The sequence below is a fragment of the Procambarus clarkii genome, chromosome 3 (assembly GCF_040958095.1).
Source record: "Procambarus clarkii isolate CNS0578487 chromosome 3, FALCON_Pclarkii_2.0, whole genome shotgun sequence".
Taxonomy (NCBI): Eukaryota; Metazoa; Arthropoda; class Malacostraca; order Decapoda; family Cambaridae; genus Procambarus; species Procambarus clarkii.
This window is the reverse complement of record NC_091152.1, coordinates 23037344-23059047: the sequence shown is the minus strand read 5'-3', so window position 1 is coordinate 23059047 and position 21704 is coordinate 23037344. Positions and strand designations below refer to the sequence as shown.

General features: G+C 51.0%; 1 protein-coding gene across 1 annotated transcript in view; it reads left to right on the top strand.

Moving 5' to 3' along the window:
- The first annotated feature begins 2640 nt into the window (after window positions 1–2640).
- The window catches only part of Mtp (microsomal triacylglycerol transfer protein), a 253595-nt gene continuing 234531 nt past the window's right edge, over window positions 2641–21704 (top strand). The window contains exon 1 of the mRNA XM_069330044.1: window positions 2641–2667. The gene's annotated coding sequence lies outside the window, so the exon portion shown is untranslated. The remainder of the gene's footprint in view (window positions 2668–21704) is intronic.

Sequence of the window (21704 nt, the reverse complement as noted above, 5' to 3'; positions counted from 1 at the left end):
AACTCTCCGCAATAGGAATAAACCCCACTGGGTTGTTCATCCTGTCACTTGTACCCAGACACAGCTGGGACTTTCTTAATTGTCTCAAGTGAACAGCTCCTCGAACAAGAAGATTAACATTTGTCAACCCTAAAAAACTTAGGTTATCTTGCGGGTGCAAAACTGGGAAATCTTTTGAGAACAGCATTTATATTTGAAATGATAAATAAATGAGAAATAGTATTTTTCTAACTCAAAACAATGTGGGGTTTACTATGCTACACACATTTCTAATGTTTCTTAGATGTTCACATTCTCTCGGGTAGTGGTCAAGGCCGTGTCCGTCACTCTCATCACAGATTCTGCAACTCCACTGCTCAGCTGTTGTTTCCATCCCAAATCGCCATGGATATTTGTATCCAAGACGAATTATAGCTATTACTGATTCTCTTCCGCGGTCACATCTCTTCGTCCATAATGATTGGGATTGCCAGCTGCAACCATGTTGTACCATCGTACAGATTCACTGGTTTGTGCTTCTATCCTCCTTTCCTCAGTTACCTTGTCACGGTGATGTTACCTGACAATACCTCTTAATTTGTAGAAGAGTCTTGGGTATGAAGTATTCAATATGGTCTCCTTCAGCAGCCAGCACATCTGCTCGTTCATTTCCACATATTCCAACATGGGAGGGGATCCACAGAAACTTGACGACTCTTCCCTGGTTGGTTAGTACTCTCACAGCTCTCTTGATTTCAGCGACTATCGCAATGTTTTCTGTCCAATTTTTATTAAGGCTTTGTAGTGCTGCTTTTTAATCAGTGCAGATCACAGATTCACCGTTAGTGTTTCTTTCTAGAAATCTTAACGCCATGACAATGACAGTTCTGCATGCGTTGAAGAGGCATAGTTCTCAATACGTGCTTTTTCTTCACTTGCGGTCTTGAAAGGCTTTATTCCTAATTACAGTGTAGCTGCACCAGCTCTGCCATTATCAGGATTAGATGACCCATCAGTGTAGATTTGATCTAATTCATTCCCAGCTTCTTTATAAATTTCCTCAAGATACTTGTGCCTCATTTCTTGTGGTATCTTTTTGGATTTTTTCATTGTCATCTCGTTGATGATAATCCTACATGGTTCATCCCCCCAGGGAGGTAACCCCTCTACAGGCATGCGCTCACGGGCTTGCTCAAGCAGGTGAAGTTCTGTCAGGCAGCAGACTGACCGGTGTCGCCAGTTTTTGTTTTTCCTGCTTCCTCCTGTGAGTAGCACAGAAGTCGGGTTTTTCTTGACAATATCATTATAAGGGTGATCTCTGGCTATTTTAATTGCAAGCTTAACGTTCGGTTCCCTAATTCTGCGTCCAACCACTTGGGCTGGACGGTAGAGCGACGGTCTCTCTTCATGCAGGTCGGCGTTCAATCCCCGACCGTCCAAGTGGTTGGGCACCATTCCTTCACCCTGTCCCATCCCACCTCCTTATCATGACCCCCTTCCAAGTGCTATACAGTCGTAATGGCTTGGCGCTTCCTCTTTATTTTATTAATTATTATTATAACACTGGGGAGAGAGAACTTCTCACGTAGATTAGATGTTTTGGCAGTTCTTGGGACTCCAAGAATGATTGCCAGGGCTTCATTTTGTATGCTTTCAAGCCTTTTCATATCGCTTTGGGAATAAGTGCATAAAGCTGGTGCAGCATAGTCTATGACGGAGCGCACATAGGCTGTGTACATCATTTTTAGCATGGCAATGGAGGTCCCATGCCCATTCCAGGTCATAGCTTTCAGTGCCCTGAGTCGACTTTTGCATGTTCCTATGAGTTGAGCTCTTCTTTCTTCCCCTTGTTAGAGCCGACAGTGACGTCAAGGTACCGATAGTGTTCAACCCACTCATGTGTTTCACCATTAATTTGTAGTTCTTGATTTTCTCTTCGCTTATATTGACTATATGCTTTTGTTTTGTTTGTGGAAAGAGTGAAACTGAGTTCAACACATTTCCTTCCAAGGAGCTCAATGGACTGTTTTATTTTTCCCAAGGTTGGTGCTTGTATTATAACATTATCTGCATATCCCATTTGCTGTGTTCCTTCCGGAAAGAGAAGGTTGGGCATACAGCATTTTCTTGGACTTTGACATTAGAGTCTAAGAAAATGCAGTCTGCCCGAACTTCTCTTTCTTGCTTAATCTTTGTCACCAGATCGCATTAAACCAGTGAGTCAAACTTACCATTTCTGAGCCCATGTTGGTGGTGTGTCACGGATAAGTCCCTTTTCTCCAGATGTGCTACTAGAGAGAAGGAAAGGCGGGGCGGGGGTTTGTTTATGGGGGGGGGGGGGGGGGTCAAGATGGTGGCGAGGCGTCCCACGGTAACCATGGAGACACTCAGCTGGCTCTGAGGCCTGCTGCTGAGCCCCCCCCCCCCCCCGGGCACTAGTTTTTGTATTAATATGTTTTGTTGCGTTGTGTGGTGCGTTGAAGGCAGAGGCGGCCGGGGTAGTGGGAGGTGGTTGTGTAGGCCGGCGAGGGTGGCGTCTAGTATCCGGAGTGAGTAATGGAGGAGCTGGTACCTGAGCCACGTCACCCGCAAGTTGTGGGTCGGGTCAGTGAGCCGTGAGGGCTGGAGTACAGTTAGGAGCCAGAGCTCGTCTGGGACGGACGCCGCGCGCCTGCCTTCTCGCGCCTTGTGTGTGTTGTGTGTGAACTAATAGTGTTGTGTCGAAGCCGCCCGGTGTTACTCTCCGGTGCTGCGTATAGTAATACTTGCGCTGTTGTGCGACCCTTGCAATAATGTTTACTGCCTTCCTGGGTATGCGTGCCCCCTGTCCCTTTGTGGTCACAATATATTATATATACCCTCCCGGTGGTGATGTGATGCCCTCAAACTCGGTCATGTGGCGCCCCCTCTCGAGGTCATGTGGCGCCCCCCCCCCTCGAGGTCATGTGGCGCCCCCTCTCGAGGTCATGTGGCGCCCCCTCTCGAGGTCATGTGGCGCCCCCTCTCGAGGTCATGTGGTGCCCCCCCCCTCGAGGTCATGTGGCGCCCCCTCTCGAGGTCATGTGGCGCCCCCTCTCGAGGTCATGTGGCGCCCCCCCTCGAGGTCATGTGGCGCTCCCTCTCGAGGTCATGTGGCGCTCCCTCTCGAGGTCATGTGGCGCTCCCTCTCGAGGTCATGTGGCGCCCCCCGTCTCGAGGTCATGTGGCGCCCCCTCTCGAGGTCATGTGGCGCCCCCTATCGAGGTCATTTTGCACCCGTGTCTGGGAGGGGTGATGCGACATAAGGTTCACAAGCCGTGGAAATGTGTGTGCACTATATCATAGCCTATTAGTCCGCTATAGTCCTATGCAGAACCTTTACATAACCCTGTAAATAACGGAATTGTGACAACTGTGCAGCTTGGGTGCTGCGAGATGCCCATGAACCTGTATTAAACAAGACCGGAATGACTGGCCAGCAAGCACGCACCTTCATGTGTGCTCGCTTACCCCGAACACATGCATACATATTGAAAGGTTTATATATATACAGCTACCCAAAGCTTCTGGGGCACTACTGTGTGTGTACCCGGCGTCTGGGGCACTACTGTGTGTGTACCCGGCGTCTGGGGCACTACTGTGTGTGTACCCGGCGTCTGGGGCACTACTGTGTGTGTACCCGGCGTCTGGGGCACTACTGTGTGTGTACCCGGCGTCTGGGGCACTACTGTGTGTGTACCCGGCGTCTGGGGCACTACTGTGTGTGTACCCGGCGTCTGGGGCACTACTGTGTGTGTACCCGGCGTCTGGGGCACTACTGTGTGTGTACCCGGCGTCTGGGGCACTACTGTGTGTGTACCCGGCGTCTAGGGGCACTACTGTGTGTGTACCCGGCGTCTGGGGCACTACTGTTTGTACGCCTGGCGTCTGGGGCACTACCGTGTGTGTACCCGGCGTCTGGGGCACTACCGTGTGTGTACCCGGCGTCTGGGGCACTACTGTGTGTGTACCCGGCGTCTGGGGCACTACGTGTGTGTACCCGGCGTCTGGGGCACTACTGTGTGTGTACCCGGCGTCTGGGGCACTACTGTGTGTGTACCCGGCGTCTGGGGCACTACTGTGTGTGTACCCGGCGTCTGGGGCACTACTGTGTGTGTACCCGGCGTCTGGGGCACTACTGTGTGTGTACCCGGCGTCTGGGGCACTACTGTGTGTGTACCCGGCGTCTGGGGCACTACTGTGTGTGTACCCGGCGTCTGGGGCACTACTGTGTGTGTACCCGGCGTCTGGGGCACTACTGTGTGTGTACCCGGCGTCTGGGGCACTACTTGTGTGTGTACCAGGCGTCTGGGGCACTACCGTGTGTGTACCCGGCGTCTGGGGCACTACCGTGTGTGTACCCGGCGTCTGGGGTACTACCGTGTGTGTACCCGGCGTCTGGGGCACTACCGTGTGTGTACCCGGCGTCTGGGGCACTACCGTGTGTGTGTACCAGGCGTCTGGGGCACTACCGTGTGTGTACCAGGCGTCTGGGGCACTACCGTGTGTGTACCCGGCGTCTGGGGCACTACCGTGTGTGTACCCGGCGTCTGGGGCACTACCGTGTGTGTACCCGGCGTCTGGGGCACTACCGTGTGTGTACCCGGCGTCTGGGGCACTACCGTGTGTGTACCCGGCGTCTGGGGCACTACCGTGTGTGTACTCGGCGTCTGGGGCACTACCGTGTGTGTACTCGGCGTCTGGGGCACTACCGTGTGTGTACCCGGCGTCTGGGGCACTACCGTGTGTGTACCCGGCGTCTGGGGCACTACTGTGTGTGTACCCGGCGTCTGGGGCACTACTGTGTGTGTACCCGGCGTCTGGGGCACTACCGTGTGTGTACCCGGCGTCTGGGGCACTACCGTGTGTGTACCAGGCGTCTGGGGCACTACTGTGTGTGTGCCCGGCGTCTGGGGCACTACTGTGGGCAGACAGCGTGGGTATCATTACTAAGTATACTGATCAAACCAAGAGTGTTTATCAAGGTGTAGTAAACAGTGTACCGTGAGCAGTGGTTACACCGCCTTGGTGAGGAACGGGGGAAGTTTCCCGGAAAATTTTGCACTAATACTGACACGTGTTGGGTCTGTGCTTCACCTTCAGGACGGGGGGGGGGGAGTAATAATTATTGCTCTCATTGTACCTTGTACAGGAATGTTGTGTATTATAGTGATAAGTCATTTATGCAGAGATTATTTTATATTGATAACCGAGGCATGCAGGGAGGCCTACATGGTGTGTACTCACCTAGTTGTACTCGCCTAGTTGTGTTTGCGGGGGTTGAGCTCTGGCTCTTTGGTCCCGCCTCTCAACCGTCAATCAACAGGTGTACAGATTCCTGAGCCTATTGGGCTCTATCATATCTACACTTGAAACTGTGTATGGAGTCAGCCTCCACCACATCACTTCCTAATGCATTCCATTTGTCAACCACTCTGACACTAAAAAAGTTCTTTCTAATTTCTCTGTGGCTCATTTGGGCGCTCAGTTTCCACCTGTGTCCCCTAGTGTGTGTGTGTGTGTGTGTGTGTGTGTGTGTGTGTGTGTGTGTGTGTGTGTGTGTGTGTGGGGTTCCCGTTGTAGCCGGGGCCAGGTGTACAGTGACCTTCACGCTCCATAATCTTTAATAAATTCACAATTTAGTAACGCAAATCTTAGCAGTTCTCATCTTGTGTGTTGTATTTTAAGTGGGTGGGGTGGGGTGGGGTGGGGTGGGTGGGTGGGTGGGGTGGGGTTTGGTTGGGGTGGGGTGGGGTGGGGTGGGGTGGGGTGGGGTGGGGTGGGTGGGTGGGGTGGGGGGGTGGGATGGGGTGGGGGGGTGGGGGGGGAGCGGTGTACCAGCAGTATTGAGCTTTAGCTTTTGGACCCGTCCTTGACCAACCCGTTCTCGCAAATTCGTAAAGTCAATATTGACTTATTAACTACGTGCATAGGTGATATACTAAACATAATAGATACCCTTAAAAAGATTCATAGAAAACACCGACCTTACCTAACCTTGTTAGTATCTTAAGATAAGCATCTTATTTCTTCGTAATTACAATTATTACTTAACCTATACCTATTATAGGTTAGGTAATAATTGTAATTACGAAGCAATAAGATGCTTATCTTAAGATACTAACAAGGTTAGGTAAGGTCGGTGTTTTCTATGAATCTTTTTAAGGGTATCTATTATGTTCAGTATGTCACCTATGCACGTAGTTACTAAGTCAATATTGACATATTAAATTTGCGAGAACTTGACCGCCGCCTGGTGTCCAAAGCAGTGACTCCCGGCCTACCGCACGTTTTTCTCTCTCATCTGTTTTTGACATTATAAATGGAGTTCGCGTGCATAACCTTCTCATTTGTTTCATTCCATTTATCTACTGCTCTTATACTAAGATCTGCTTGTACTGCTCTTGTACTCTTGCACTGTTCTTACTCTGCTCTTGTACTCTTGTACTGTTCTTGTACTGTTCTTGTACTAAGATCTGCTTGTACTGCTCTTGTACTAAGATCAACACATGAGTCTATGGGTCGTTTGCCTCTGAGACATCCACCCAGGCCGTCACTGAACTATCGTGTTCAGTGTGAACATTTTCTTCTTGATCAACTGTTCAACCCTTCCTATGTATTTGATATCTCTGTAATGTATCTAATCTCATTTCTTTCCCAGCGACATTAGGGCCAGCTCTTGCAGTCTTCGCAGCCAGTTCCATGTAATTCGTGGATGACACTCGTTGTAAGCTTATTAACGTTTTCTTATTGTCTTGTCTTTGTGTGTTGGGGTTCCAGGATGGGGCGGCATACTCTAGCACTGGTCCAGGTTGCCAGTGAACAGTGATCTGAAGGTCTTCTTGTTTAGCTTCCTTAATGATGTTCTGACTTTTGTCATAGTATTATATTATGCTGCTGCTATGTATTTGGACTTGAGGCGTGTATCCACTTCCAGGTCTCTCTCCCTGGTCGTTACTGGCAACTGGTTTCCTTCCATTGTCTTCCGTCCATCTGCTCCGTCACCTGCTCCTATTACCATCACCTTACACTTACTAGTGTTGCATTCGAGTAGTCATTTCTGGGACCAACTCTGCAGTTTTTCTGTCTCCTTAGTATTTTTAACAATCGCCATCTGTTTCGACTCTTATTAATATGCATCGTCAGCGAGCTTAGATAAGTAGGACTCCAACCCTGTAGTTAGGTCATGAACCAAATGACACAGTATGGTTCCCAACACTGATCATCGAGGCAGTCAGCTTGTGTGACTTTATTCCCCTTACTGTGACTGACTCGTGTCTGCTACCAGCCCGTCCTCCAAAGGCCAAAGTCCATTCCATGCACCCGCCATACCCCCTGTTTATGAATGAAAAACGGTTTAAACAAGACTCACAACTGATGACTTCAGAACACTTCTGGAACAAATGCTTCGCCGACAACTTTTGTTTGAACCACAACGCTGTAAATACTTCACCCACGTAGTACAAATAATCGCCAACAGAACCAAAACACCTAACCTAACAAGTGCCTAAATGTGTACAGTATGTCAATATACAAAAAATATTAATTTATATTTGAAAAAATATCTGTTTTAAATGAACAGCATGTTAAAATTGATGAATGCGTCTTTGGGGTCGACCGCTGGCTGGAATGGACTTTATTTTCTGAGGACGGGTTGCCCTGTCTCCCAAGTTCACGTAGACGAGTGGCGGTGAGTAAAATGACATTGGCGTCCATGAGACTATTCGCTATACTCCGCTTGTAGCTTGCAGAGAAATTAGGACCAAGGCGGGAAGAGAGACTAGGCTAACAGTGTGGGCGTTCGTCAACCTGGAGTTAATACGCTCTGCCACTGTCCTCTGTCGGCCACTTAACTCGTCTGTGAGAAGGTCACTCCGTCCATGGAGCAGCGTCCCTTCTAACAAGCGAAGCAGGGAAAATAGTTGAGTCCGTATGTGAATGTACTCACTTAGTTGCGTTTGCTGGGGTTGACCTTTCGCTCCTTGGTACCGGCTCTCAACCATCAATCTACTGGTGTACAGATTCCTGAGCTTTTCGAGCTCTATCATATCTACATTTGAAACTGTGCATGGAGTCTGCCTCCACCACATCACTTCCTAGTGCATTCCATTTATTAATTACTCTGACACTGAAAACGTTCTTTCTAATGTCTCTGGCTCATTTAGGTACTCAGCTTCCACCTGTGTCCCCTTATGCGTATACAACCCGTGTTAAATAATTCATCCTTTCTACCCCCCCCTGTCAATTTCCCCTGAGAATTTTGTATGTGGTGATCATTTCTCCACGAGCTCTTCTGTCTTCCAGCGACGTGAGGTGCATTTCACACAGCCTTTCCTTGTAACTCATGCCTCTTAGTTCTGGGACTAGCCTAGTGGCATACCTCTGAACTTTTTCCAGTTTCGTCTTGTGCTTGACAAGGTACGGGCTCCATGCTGGGGCCGCATACTCCAGGATTGGTCTTACATATGTGGTATACAAGGTTCTGAAAGATTCCTTGTACAGGTTTTTGAAGGCAGTTCTAATGTTAGCCAGCCTTGCATATGCCGCTGTTATTCTTTTAGTGTGGGCTTCAGGAGACAGGTTTGGCGTGATATCAACTCCTAGATCTCTTTGTCCGTTTCATGAAGGACTTCATCTCCCATTAGGTATCCAGTGTCTGGCCTCCTATTTCCTCCACCTAGTTTCATTACCTTACATTTACTTGGATTAAACTTTAGTAGCCATCTGTTGGACCATTCCTTCAGCTTGTCTAGGTCATCTTGTAGACTCATAATATCTTTTTCTGTCTTAATCCTCCTCATAATTTTTGCATCATTTGCAAACATTGAGAGGAACGAGTCTATTCCCTCTGGGAGATCATTTACATATATCAGGAACAGTATAGGTTCAAGAACTGATCCCTGTGGGACTCCACTGGTGACGCCTCGCCACTCGGAGATCTCACCCCACACAATGACACTCTTCTGTTGTTTAGGTACTTCCTTATCCAAAGTAGTACCTTCCCTTTCACTCCTGCCTGTCTCTCCAGTCTGTGCACTAGTCTCCTATGGGGTACTGTGTCAAAGGCTTTCTAGCAATCGAAAAATATGCAGTTTGCCCACCCTTCTCTCTCTTGCCTGGTCATAGAATTCAATCAATCCAGTGAGGCATGATCTGCCAGCCTTGAACCCATGCTGATGATGTAATACAAAGTTCTTCCGCTCCAGATGTTCGACTAGTTTTTTCGCATAATCTTCTCAATCACCTTGCATGGTATGCAAGTTAGTGACACTGGCCTGTAGTTCAATGCCCCTGTCTATCACACTTCTTGAATATCGGGACTACATTAGCCGTCTTCCAAATTTTTGGTAGTTCACCTGTTACTAGTGATTTGTTATACACCATGGTGAATGGCTGGCACAGAGTTTCTGCTTCTTCCTTCAGTATCCAAGGTGAGATTCCATCTGGGCCTATAGCCTTTGTTACTTCCAATTCTAGCAGATTCTTCCTCACCTCCCTGCTGGTAATCACAAACTCATCTAGTGGTATGTGGTTAGATATTCCCTCTCCTATTTCTGGGACTAATCCTTGCTCTACTGTGAAGACCTCCTGGATTTTCTTATTGAGTTCCCCGCACACTTCCTTGTCATTTGTAGTGAATTTGTCTGCCCCTATCCTCAGTTTCATTACCTGTTTCTTCACTGTTGTTTTTCTCCTGGAGTGGCTTAGCAGCAATTTAGGTTGAATCTTTGCCTTGCTTGCGATGTCATTTTCGTATTGCCCATCTGCCTCTTCTCATCCTGACGTATTCGTTCCTGTCGCTCTGGTATCTTTCTCTGCTCACTTGTGTCCTATTATTTCTATAGTTTTTCCATATCCTTGTACTTCGTTGCTCTGCTAGCTTACATCTCTGATTAAACCATGGGTTTCTTGTCTGCATTTCACTATTTTCCTTTTGGACCGGGACAGACTTGTCTGTTGCCTCTTTACACTTGTGTGATGTAGTCCATCTTGCCTTGGGCCGTCTTTCCTCAGCTCTCTTTCCCAAGTTATATCTGTTAGGAATTTTCTTATCTCCTCATAGTTTCCCTTTCGGAATGCTATCCTTTTGTTTTTTGGGCCCTTCCTTGGGTACATTAACCCTTCTTCGACCAGATACTCAAACATCAGTACACTGTGATAGCTCATTCCCTCGGGGGCTTCGAAACCGATTTCCCTTATGTCAGAGTCATTCAGTGTGAAGACTAGGTCAAGTCTTGCGGGTTCATCGTTGCCTCTCATGCTTGTTGGTTCCCTGACATGCTGACTTATATTTCGTGTTGTGTTTCCACTTCCAACAGTTTAGCTCTCCATGTTTCCTCACCTTAGTGTGGTTCCTTGTTTTCCCTCTCTATCCTTCCATGATTGAAGTCCCTCATGATGAGCAGATGAGATCTATTTGTATAGGCAGCAGTGGCTGCTCTCTCAATTATAGTGTTGACTACCATGTTTTTTCTGTCATACTTTTGCCTGGGTCTTCTGTCATTTGGTGGAGGGTTATATATCACTGCTGCGACTACTCTTGGTTCTCTCATCATCATGGTGCCTGTAATGTAGTCTCTGAACCCCCTCGCAGCCTGGGATAACCATCTCCTCAAAACTCCATTCCTTTCTTATCAGTAGGGCCACCCCGCCTCCTCCCCTTCCTTCCCTCTCTCTCTCTTTCCTTATTACCGTGTAGTCCTGGGGAAGCAACGCATTCGTTATGATTCCTGAGAGTTTTGTTTCCGTGAATCCAATTACTATCTGGGTTCCTATCTTGTGTTCGTTCCCTAAGTTCACTTGCCTTGCTTGTAATCCGATCTATGCTTGAATACATTACCCTGAAACTGACTCTTCGTTCCATCCTCAGTTTCTGTTGATTCCACTGGGGTAAGGGGACAAAGGGTGTCTGGGTTGGGAGGGGTTGTGGTAGGAGGACTGGGGTGGGAGGAGGATCTGGGGTGAGAGGGGGCTGGGAGGATCCGGTTTGGGGAATCTAGGAGGGTCTGAGGTGGTGTAACCTGGGGGGGGGGGGTCTGGGGTTGGGGGTCAATTAGGGCAATGGATGGGGGAGCAGGAGGGGCCTGTGGAAAGGGGGAAGGGGTTGGGGAAGGATGAGGGCATGGAGGGAAACATTAGGGGCCTGGAGATGGGGAGCAGGGAGGCAGGGTATGATCTGTGGAGGATCTCTACTGGTGGGGGAGGTGCAGGTGTTTGGGGGGGGGGGATGATCGTGGGGTTGGATGGTGGCAGATTTCTGTTACATTCCTCTATGGGGATGATGACCTGCTGGTGAGGGGATACCCTCTCCCCTCTGAGGTTACTGAAGATACTGCACCAAGTCTTATGGCTTCCTTGTTCCCATCTCCGCCCCTTGCCTCTCCTCCTTGCTTCTGCAGTCTTCCTTGTCTCTTCCCTCGTCATGTCCCTCTGCAGAAAAACGACCTTGTATCCCTCTAGTCTCGTAAACTTGCTCTTCTTGACAGGAGGTGTGAGTGCGAGTCCCGTAAGTGAAAGTCTCATAAGGTTGCTCTTCTTTGTCTGTGAGTGAGTGAGTGAGTGCTGGTGTGAGTGAGGCAGTAAAGTGTAGGGAGCGGCTGGGAGGGTGGAGGAATTGCTGTTGACATTTACAACTTCACTGTCATGAGGCAATTGCCAGGTGAGACGCGGGTCTGCACTCATCCCCTGCATCATCCAAGTCAAGCCTGGCCTCGGGCTGGGCTTGGCGAGTAGAAGAACTCCCAGAACCCCATCAAGCAGGTATCCCCCCCCCCTTCCTGCCACTTCTTCCCCCCCCCCTTCCTGCCACCTCTTCCCCCCCCCCTTCCACCTCTCCCCCCCTTCCTGCCACCTCTTCCCCCCCTTCCAGCCACCTCTTCCCCCCCTTCCACCTCTCCCCCCCTTCCAGCCACCTCTTCCCCCCCTTCCACCTCTCCCCCCCTTCCTGCCTCCTCTCCCCCCCCCCTTCCTGCCACCTCTTCGCCCCCCTCCCGCCACCTCTTCACCTCTCTCCACTGCTTCACCCACCTGGCCCACCTCTCTCTCCACTGCTTCACCCACCTGGCCCACCTCTCTCTCCACTGCTTCACCCACCTGGCCCACCTCTCTCCCCACTGCTTCACCCACCTGGCCCACCTCTCTCTCCACTGCTTCACCCACCTGGCCCACCTCTCTCTCCACTGCTTCACCCACCTGGCCCACCTCTCTCTCCACTGCTTCACCCACCTGGCCCACCTCTCTCTCCACTGCTTCACCCACCTGGCCCACCTTTCCCCACTGCTTCACCCACCTGGCCCACCTCTCTCTCCACTGCTTCACCCACCTGGCCCACCTCTCTCTCCACTGCTTCACCCACCTGGCCCACCTCTCTCATCACTGCTTCACCCACCTGGCCCACCTCTCTCATCACTGCTTCACCCACCTGGCCCACCTCTCTCTCCACTGCTTCACCCACCTGGCCCACCTCTCTCTCCACTGCTTCGCCCACCTGGCCCACCTCTCTCTCCACTGCTTCGCCCACCTGGCCCACCTCTCTCCCCACTGCTTCACCCACCTGGCCCACCTTTCCCCACTGCTTCACCCACCTGGCCCACCTCTCTACTGCTTCACCCACCTGGCCCACCTCTCTACTGCTTCACCCACCTGGCCCACCTCTCTCCCCACTGCTTCACCCACCTGGCCCACCTCTCTCTCCACTGCTTCACCCACCTGGCCCACCTCTCTCTCCACTGCTTCACCCACCTGGCCCACCTCTCTCCCCACTGCTTCACCCACTTGGCCCACCTCTCCACTGTTTCACCCACCTGGCCCACCTTTCCCCACTGCTTCACCCACCTGGCCCACCTCTCCCCACTGCTTCACCCACCTAGCCCACCTCTCTCCCCACTGCTTCACCCACCTGGCCCACCTCTCTCCCCACTGCTTCACCCACCTGGCCCACCTCTCCACTGCTTCACCCACCTGGCCCACCTCTCTCTCCACTGCTTCACCCACCTGGCCCACCTCTCCACTGCTTCACCCACCTGGCCCACCTCTCTCTCCACTGCTTCACCCACCTGGCCCACCTCTCTCTCCACTGCTTCACCCACCTGGCCCACCTCTCTCTCCACTGCTTCACCCACCTGGCCCACCTCTCTCTCCACTGCTTCACCCACCTGGCCCACCTCTCTCTCCACTGCTTCACCCACCTGGCCCACCTCTCTCTCCACTGCTTCACCCACCTGGCCCACCTCTCTCTCCACTGTTTCACTCACCTGGCCCACCTCTCTCCACTGTTTCACTCACCTGGCCCACCTCTCTACCGCAGTATGTTTGGGTATGTCCTCTGCCCCCCCCCCCTCCTGGGTGGGGGAGGGTATAGTATAAGGCAGTACTCGAGGCAGTACTCGAGGCAGTACTCGAGGCAGTACTCCAGGCAGTACTCGAGGCAGTATTCGAGGCAGACATGCACAAGGAATATGAAAGTCATGGTCATTGCGGTGGGATCTGTTGATCGGGGAGTGAGTGGACCAACTCCAGAGACGCTCTCCAGGTTGGATGTGAAGGTGCTCATGATCCACCCCTTCATGGTGCTGGCTCATGTTGTATTCTCCTAGTTGTTCTTGCGGGGGTTGAGCTCTCCTCTTTCCGCCCGACTCTCAACTCTCGCTCAATCAATCAACTGGAACTAACTACTAATTTCCCAATTTCCCACTTTGCCCATTCGTTTCTGCCTGGTCCAGGAATCGAACCCAGGCCAAAGAATTAAGAGTCCTGAGCGTTGTCAGCTCAGCTATCAGATCCTGTGTTAGGTTTACTTAGCGTTAGGTCGCTCTACATCCTGGTACAGGTGCACCATTAGTGCCACATCCTGGTACAGGTACACTATTAGTGCCACATCCAGGTACAGGGACATCATTAGTGCCACATCCTGGTACAGGTACACTATTAGTGCCACATCCAGGTACAGGTACACCATTAGTGCCACATCCAGGTACAGGTACACCATTAGTGCCACATCCTGGTACAGGGACACCATTAGTGCCACATCCAGGTACAGGGACACCATTAGTGCCACATCCTGGTACAGGTACACTATTAGTGCCACATCCTGGTACAGGTGCACCATTAGTGCCACATGCTGGTACAGGTACACCATTAGTGCCACATGCTGGTACAGGTACACCATTAGTGCCACATCCAGGTACAGGTACACCATTAGTGCCACATCCAGGTACAGGTACACCATTAGTGCCACATGCTGGTACAGGTACACCATTAGTGCCACATGCTGGTACAGGTACACTATTAGTGCCACATGCTGGTACAGGTACACCATTAGTGCCACATCCAGGTACAGGTACACCACTAGTGCCACATGCTGGTACAGGTACACCATTAGTGCCACATGCTGGTACAGGTACACCATTAGTGCCACATGCTGGTACAGGTACACCATTAGTGCCACATGCTGGTTCAGGGACACCATTAGTGCCACATGCTGGTACAGGGACACCATTAGTGCCACATGCTGGTACAGGGACACCATTAGTGCCACATGCTGGTACAGGTACACCATTAGTGCCACATGCTGGTACAGGTACACTATTAGTGCCACATGCTGGTACAGGGACACCATTAGTGCCACATGCTGGTACAGGTACACTATTAGTGCCACATGCTGGTACAGGGACACCATTAGTGCCACATCCTGGTACAGGTACACTATTAGTGCCACATGCTGGTACAGGGACACCATTAGTGCCACATGCTGGTACAGGTACACCATTAGTGCCACATCCTGGTACAGGTACACCATTAGTGCCACATGCTGGTACAGGTACACCATTAGTGCCACATGCTGGTACAGGGACACCATTAGTGCCACATCCTGGTACAGGTACACCATTAGTGCCACATGCTGGTACAGGTACACCATTAGTGCCACATGCTGGTACAGGGACACCATTAGTGCCACATGCTGGTACAGGGACACCATTAGTGCCACATGCTGGTACAGGTACACCATTAGTGCCACATCCAGGTACAGGTACACCATTAGTGCCACATCCAGGTACAGGAACACCATTAGTGCCACATGCTGGTACAGGTACACCATTAGTGCCACATGCTGGTACAGGTACACTATTAGTGCCACATGCTGGTACAGGTACACCATTAGTGCCACATCCAGGTACAGGTACACCACTAGTGCCACATGCTGGTACAGGTACACCATTAGTGCCACATGCTGGTACAGGTACACCATTAGTGCCACATGCTGGTACAGGTACACCATTAGTGCCACATGCTGGTTCAGGGACACCATTAGTGCCACATGCTGGTACAGGGACACCATTAGTGCCACATGCTGGTACAGGGACACCATTAGTGCCACATGCTGGTACAGGTACACCATTAGTGCCACATGCTGGTACAGGTACACTATTAGTGCCACATGCTGGTACAGGGACACCATTAGTGCCACATGCTGGTACAGGTACACTATTAGTGCCACATGCTGGTACAGGGACACCATTAGTGCCACATCCTGGTACAGGTACACTATTAGTGCCACATGCTGGTACAGGGACACCATTAGTGCCACATGCTGGTACAGGTACACCATTAGTGCCACATCCTGGTACAGGTACACCATTAGTGCCACATGCTGGTACAGGTACACCATTAGTGCCACATGCTGGTACAGGGACACCATTAGTGCCACATGCTGGTACAGGGACACCATTAGTGCCACATCCTGGTACAGGGACACCATTAGTGCCACATGCTGGTACAGGTACACCATTAGTGCCACATGCTGGTACAGGTACACCATTAGTGCCACATCCTGGTACAGGTACACTATTAGTGCCACATGCTGGTACAGGGACACCATTAGTGCCACATGCTGGTACAGGTACACCATTAGTGCCACACGCTGGTACAGGGACACCATTAGTGCCACATCCAGGTACAGGGACACCATTAGTGCCACATCCAGGTACAGGGACACCATTAGTGCCACATCCAGGTACAGGGACACCATTAGTGCCACATCCAGGTACACCATTAGTGCCACATCCAGGTACAGGGACACCATTAGTGCCACATCCTGGTACAGGGACACCATTAGTGCCACATGCTGGTACAGGTACACCATTAGTGCCACATCCTGGTACAGGTACACCATTAGTGTCACATGCTGGTACAGGTTACTTTATTAGTGGCACATGCTGGTACAGGTACACCATTAGTGCCACATCCAGGTACAGGTACACCATTAGTGCCACATCCTGGTACAGGGACACCATTAGTGCCACATCCAGGTACAGGTACACCATTAGTGCCACATCCAGGTACAGGTTGTCACGTGGGGGGGTGGGCCGGGGCTCTGCTAGCACTCAGCTGCTAGGGGCTCAAAAGGCCCAAATACTCAGCCCCTCCGACTCCCGGGATTCACCGGAGTCTCCTTGGTCACACAGGAGAGGACCAACAATGCCCACCTCCGCAGGTCTTTGCTTCCACCACAAAAGGGGTGCCACTGATTCACCCTGGAAGCCCTTCAGTCAAACACGGGGAAACTGCTGTTAACAGTTCCGGCCTAGACCCGTGGAGGAGTGAAGGAAGACTCAGGCTTACCTTATAACCGTAACCCCCCAGAGTCTTGCCTGCCAGACAAAAAAAAGGTTGCAGGAACTCTCTTCCTGCCTGTTCTCTATCTTCTTCTTAACAAGGTCGCCAGCTGGGTTATTATATCTGCACCCCAGCAATGCAGTTCAGTGGGTGTATTATATATTGTTTGTAGCCAGAAGATTGCTACTCCAATAGATCTGCTGCTAGACTGTTGGCCCAGGGTACTCTCCCAGGAAGGTCTGTGTGGCTTTACCTCTCTCTAGCCACTACGTTAATAGTTGCCACCATTCAGGCACTGATACTGATCGGATGGCTAAGGGTACACTTTTATGTAAGTCTGTGCTGTCTTTACCACTCACCAGGCAATAAGAACTTCTATAGAGAACGTTGTGTTCCCTAGGTGGTACTGTGATAACCTTCGTGTATGCTCATAGAGAAATATTATAAAGGGAGGCACACTCAAACACAATGATAAAAGTGTGAATTTACTGATGCAAATTACATGAACACACACACAATCACAAGTAATACATGAATATGGAAATAAGGATAATAAGTCTGGAGATCGTCAGCCTCTTCTTCCACGACCTCCAACACTCCTTCAACTGGGCAGAAAGACAGGAGTCTCACACTCTCTCACAGGAGGGCCTCTTCACCACGTCGGCACCTCTTCTTCACTGTCCTGCCATCCGTACACACTGTCCCCTCTGACAGTCCTGGACACAAGCTGCCTTGCAGCCTATTCTACTACTAAAGAATTAATGTCCTGTTGCCATACATAAGTAACTATTGTGGCCTAACTAGCCCACTCACACAAGGGGTAATGGGAGGGAAAATGATCTACCTTACATTCCTGGCTCACGACGCCTGTCCCTCGATGGTGTGAGGTTCCCACGCTTCCTGAGTCGATCCTCGGTGATCCAGGAACGTTCCACAGGTCCTCAGGTGTCGTGGAGCCTTCGTGTCGTCGCCGTTCCAATCCCTGAGATTCGGCTACCCCAATCCTGGTTCATCGATGGGCACTGAGCTAACTACTATTTTCCCACACTCGCCCCTTCCACAAGGCGTTGCTCCTTGTCCTAGGCACGGTGTCGTCCTTCCAAAACCCTCAGTGGATGTGACCCGGTCACAGCTAGGCTTGCCCGCCACACCTTTCCAGACCCACAACGTCCAGCGTCGCCGCCGACTATTTTCCAAGTTTGGCCTTTTTTCGCTCAATAAACTTGGTTCCTTTTTGCTTCCCAGAAGCGCGGGGTCTCCAATATATTCGATGGGCTGCGATAGCCTGCACTAATCCACTAAGAAAGGCTTGTAGAGCCTCTAATCCTTGAGAGCAGACCGAGGTGCGTCCTGTCGCTTCCGAGGTCAAGTCAACTCTCACGTTGGCGCCGCCCAGGGCACTCGGTGACGTCACGGCGGGCCCTGATTGGTCGCCCGCGACCTAAGTCGGCCAATCCGCGATCGGCTAATGTCCCTTTAAAAGGTCATATCTGCATGAGGGGATACTCTCTCATTTTATAACAGGGCGCCAATTTTCCCTTGTTTACAACTTATAATGTAACTTCCTTTAACTGGCAGCCGGTCTGGTCGCCACATATGTCAATAGACTCCCTGAACCTCAGAGAATCAGTAGGGAGAGCTGATATGACTCTTTAAGCCGGCAAACGAAAGAAATAGGAGAGGGCACCGTAACAAGGTACACCATTAGTGCCACATCCTGGTACAGGGATACCATTAGTGCCACATCCAGGTACAGGTACACCATTAGTGCCACATCCAGGTACAGGTACACCATTAGTGCCACATCCAGGTACAGGGACACCATTAGTGCCACATGCTGGTACAGGTACACCATTAGTGCCACATCCTGGTACAGGTACACCATTAGTGCCACATCCAGGTACAGGTACACCATTAGTGCCACATCCAGGTACAGGGACACCATTAGTGCCACATGCTGGTACAGGGACACCATTAGTGCCACATCCAGGTACAGGTACACCATTAGTGCCACATCCAGGTACAGGTACACCATTAGTGCCACATCCAGGTACAGGGACACCATTAGTGCCACATCCAGGTACAGGGACACCATTAGTGCCACATCCAGTTACAGGTACACCATTAGTGCCACATGCTGGTACAGGTACACTATTAGTGCCACATGCTGGTACAGGTACACCATTAGTGCCACATGCTGGTACAGGTACACCATTAGTGCCACATCCAGGTACAGGTACACTATTAGTGCCACATCCAGGTACAGGTACACCATTAGTGCCACATGCTGGTACAGGGACACCATTAGTGCCACATCCTGGTACAGGTACACTATTAGTGCCACATCCAGGTACAGGTACACCATTAGTGCCACATCCTGGTACAGGGACACCATTAGTGCCACATGCTGGTACAGGTACACCATTAGTGCCACATCCAGGTACAGGTACACCATTAGTGCCACATGCTGGTACAGGTACACCATTAGTGCCACATCCAGGTACAGGTACACCATTAGTGCCACATGCTGGTACAGGTACACCATTAGTGCCACATGCTGGTACAGGTACACCATTAGTGCCACATGCTGGTACAGGTACACCATTAGTGCCACATCCTGGTACAGGGACACTATTAGTGACACATCCAGTGTTGTCATTATTGGTATTGTTATCCTCAGTGTTATAGTGCCTTCTGGTATTGTTATCCTCTTCATGGGCGAGCATTGTGCTATCGTCCTTCACTACATGTGCGAGCATTGTGCTATCGTCCTTCACTACATGTGCGAGCATTGTGCTATCGTCCTTCACTTCATGTGCGAGCATTGTGCTATCGTCCTCCACTACATGTGCGAGCATTGTGCTATCGTCCTCCACTACATGTGCGAGCATTGTGCTATCGTCCTCCACTACATGTGCGAGCATTGTGCTATCGTCCTTCACTACATGTGCGAGCATTGTGCTATCGTCCTCCACTACATGTGCGAGCATTGTGCTATCGTCCTTCACTACATGTGCGAGCATTGTGCTATCGTCCTCCACTACATGTGCGAGCATTGTGCTATCGTCCTCCACTACATGTGCGAGCATTGTGCTATCGTCCTCCACTACATGTGCGAGCATTGTGCTATCGTCCTTCACTGCATGTGCGAGCATTGTGCTATCGTCCTCCACTACATGTGCGAGCATTGTGCTATCGTCCTCCACTACATGTGCGAGCATTGTGCTATCGTCCTCCACTACATGTGCGAGCATTGTGCTATCGTCCTTCACTACATGTGCGAGCATTGTGCTATCGTCCTTCACTACATGTGCGAGCATTGTGCTATCGTCCTTCACTACATGTGCGAGCATTGTGCTATCGTCCTTCACTACATGTGCGAGCATTGTGCTATCGTCCTTCACTACATGTGCGAGCATTGTGCTATCGTCCTTCACTACATGTGCGAGCATTGTGCTATCGACCTTCACTACATGTGCGAGCATTGTGCTATCGACCTTCACTACATGTGCTATCGACCTTCACTACATGTGCGAGCATTGTGCTATCGTCCTTCACTACATGTGCGAGCATTGTGCTATCGTCCTTCACTACATGTGCTATCGACCTTCACTACATGTGCGAGCATTGTGCTATCGTCCTTCACTACATGTGCTATCGACCTTCACTACATGTGCGAGCATTGTGCTATCGTCCTTCACTACATGTGCGAGCATTGTGCTATCGACCTTCACTACATGTGCGAGCATTGTGCTATCGACCTTCACTACATGTGCGAGCATTGTGCTATCGTCCTTCACTACATGTGCGAGCATTGTGCTATCGTCCTTCACTACATGTGCGAGCATTGTGCTATCGACCTTCACTACATGTGCGAGCATTGTGCTATCGACCTTCACTACATGTGCGAGCATTGTGCTATCGACCTTCACTACATGTGCGAGCATTGTGCTATCGACCTTCACTTCATGCGGTATGAGTAGCGCATCGAGACGCCCGAGGCGCTTCTCTTGTTATTTATAGCCAGCAGCTCGTGGAAGGTCAAGAGGGGGGGGGGGGGGGAGCATGGCTGTTATCACACTCTGACTCGTCGTGGCCAGCTGAGCTCCGACGGAACTGGTTATCCTCCAACCCGTCCCCCTAAGCTTTCCCACCGTCGAGAAGCTGTCGTGCTATCATCCTTAACTACGCTTATCCTAACCTACCAGAGGACCCGAAAGAGAAAACGGATCAACATATCAATTTCGCGAGCCGCTATCATTTTGTAGTACGACGATTTTTGTTATGTAGAGTATACGTCAAAATGCGACGTTCTATCAGGTGGACGGGTTGGTTAGCCTGCCTCTTGGTGCTGGGAGGTGGGCCACACCACCACTAGTACTGGCACCTGGTGGGCCACGCCACCACTAGTACTGGCACCTGGTGGGCCACGCCACCACTAGTACTGGCACCTGGTGGGCCACACCACCACTAGTACTAGCACCTGGTGGGCCACGCCACCACTAGTACTGGCACCTGGTGGGCCACACCACCACTAGTACTAGCACCAGGTGGGCCACGCCACCACTAGTACTAGCACCTGGTGGGCCACACCACCACTAGTACTAGCACCAGGTGGGCCACGCCACCACTAGTACCAGCACCAGGTGGGCCACGCCACCACTAGTACTAGCACCAGGTGGGCCACACCACCACTAGTACTAGCACCTGGTGGGCCACGCCACCACTAGTACCAGCACCAGGTGGGCCACACACCACTAGTACTAGCACCATGGTGGGCCACACCACCACTAGTACTAGCACCAGGTGGGCCACACCACCACTAGTACTAGCACCTGGTGGGCCACACCACCACTAGTACTAGCACCAGGTGGGCCACACCACCACTAGTACTAGCACCTGGTGGGCCACACCACCACTAGTACTAGCACCTGGTGGGCCACACCACCACTAGTACTAGCACCTGGTGGGCCACACCACCACTAGTACTAGCACCTAGGTGGGCCACACCACCACTAGTACTAGCACCATGGTGGGCCACACCACCACTAGTACTAGCACCTGGTGGGCCACACCACCACTAGTACTAGCAC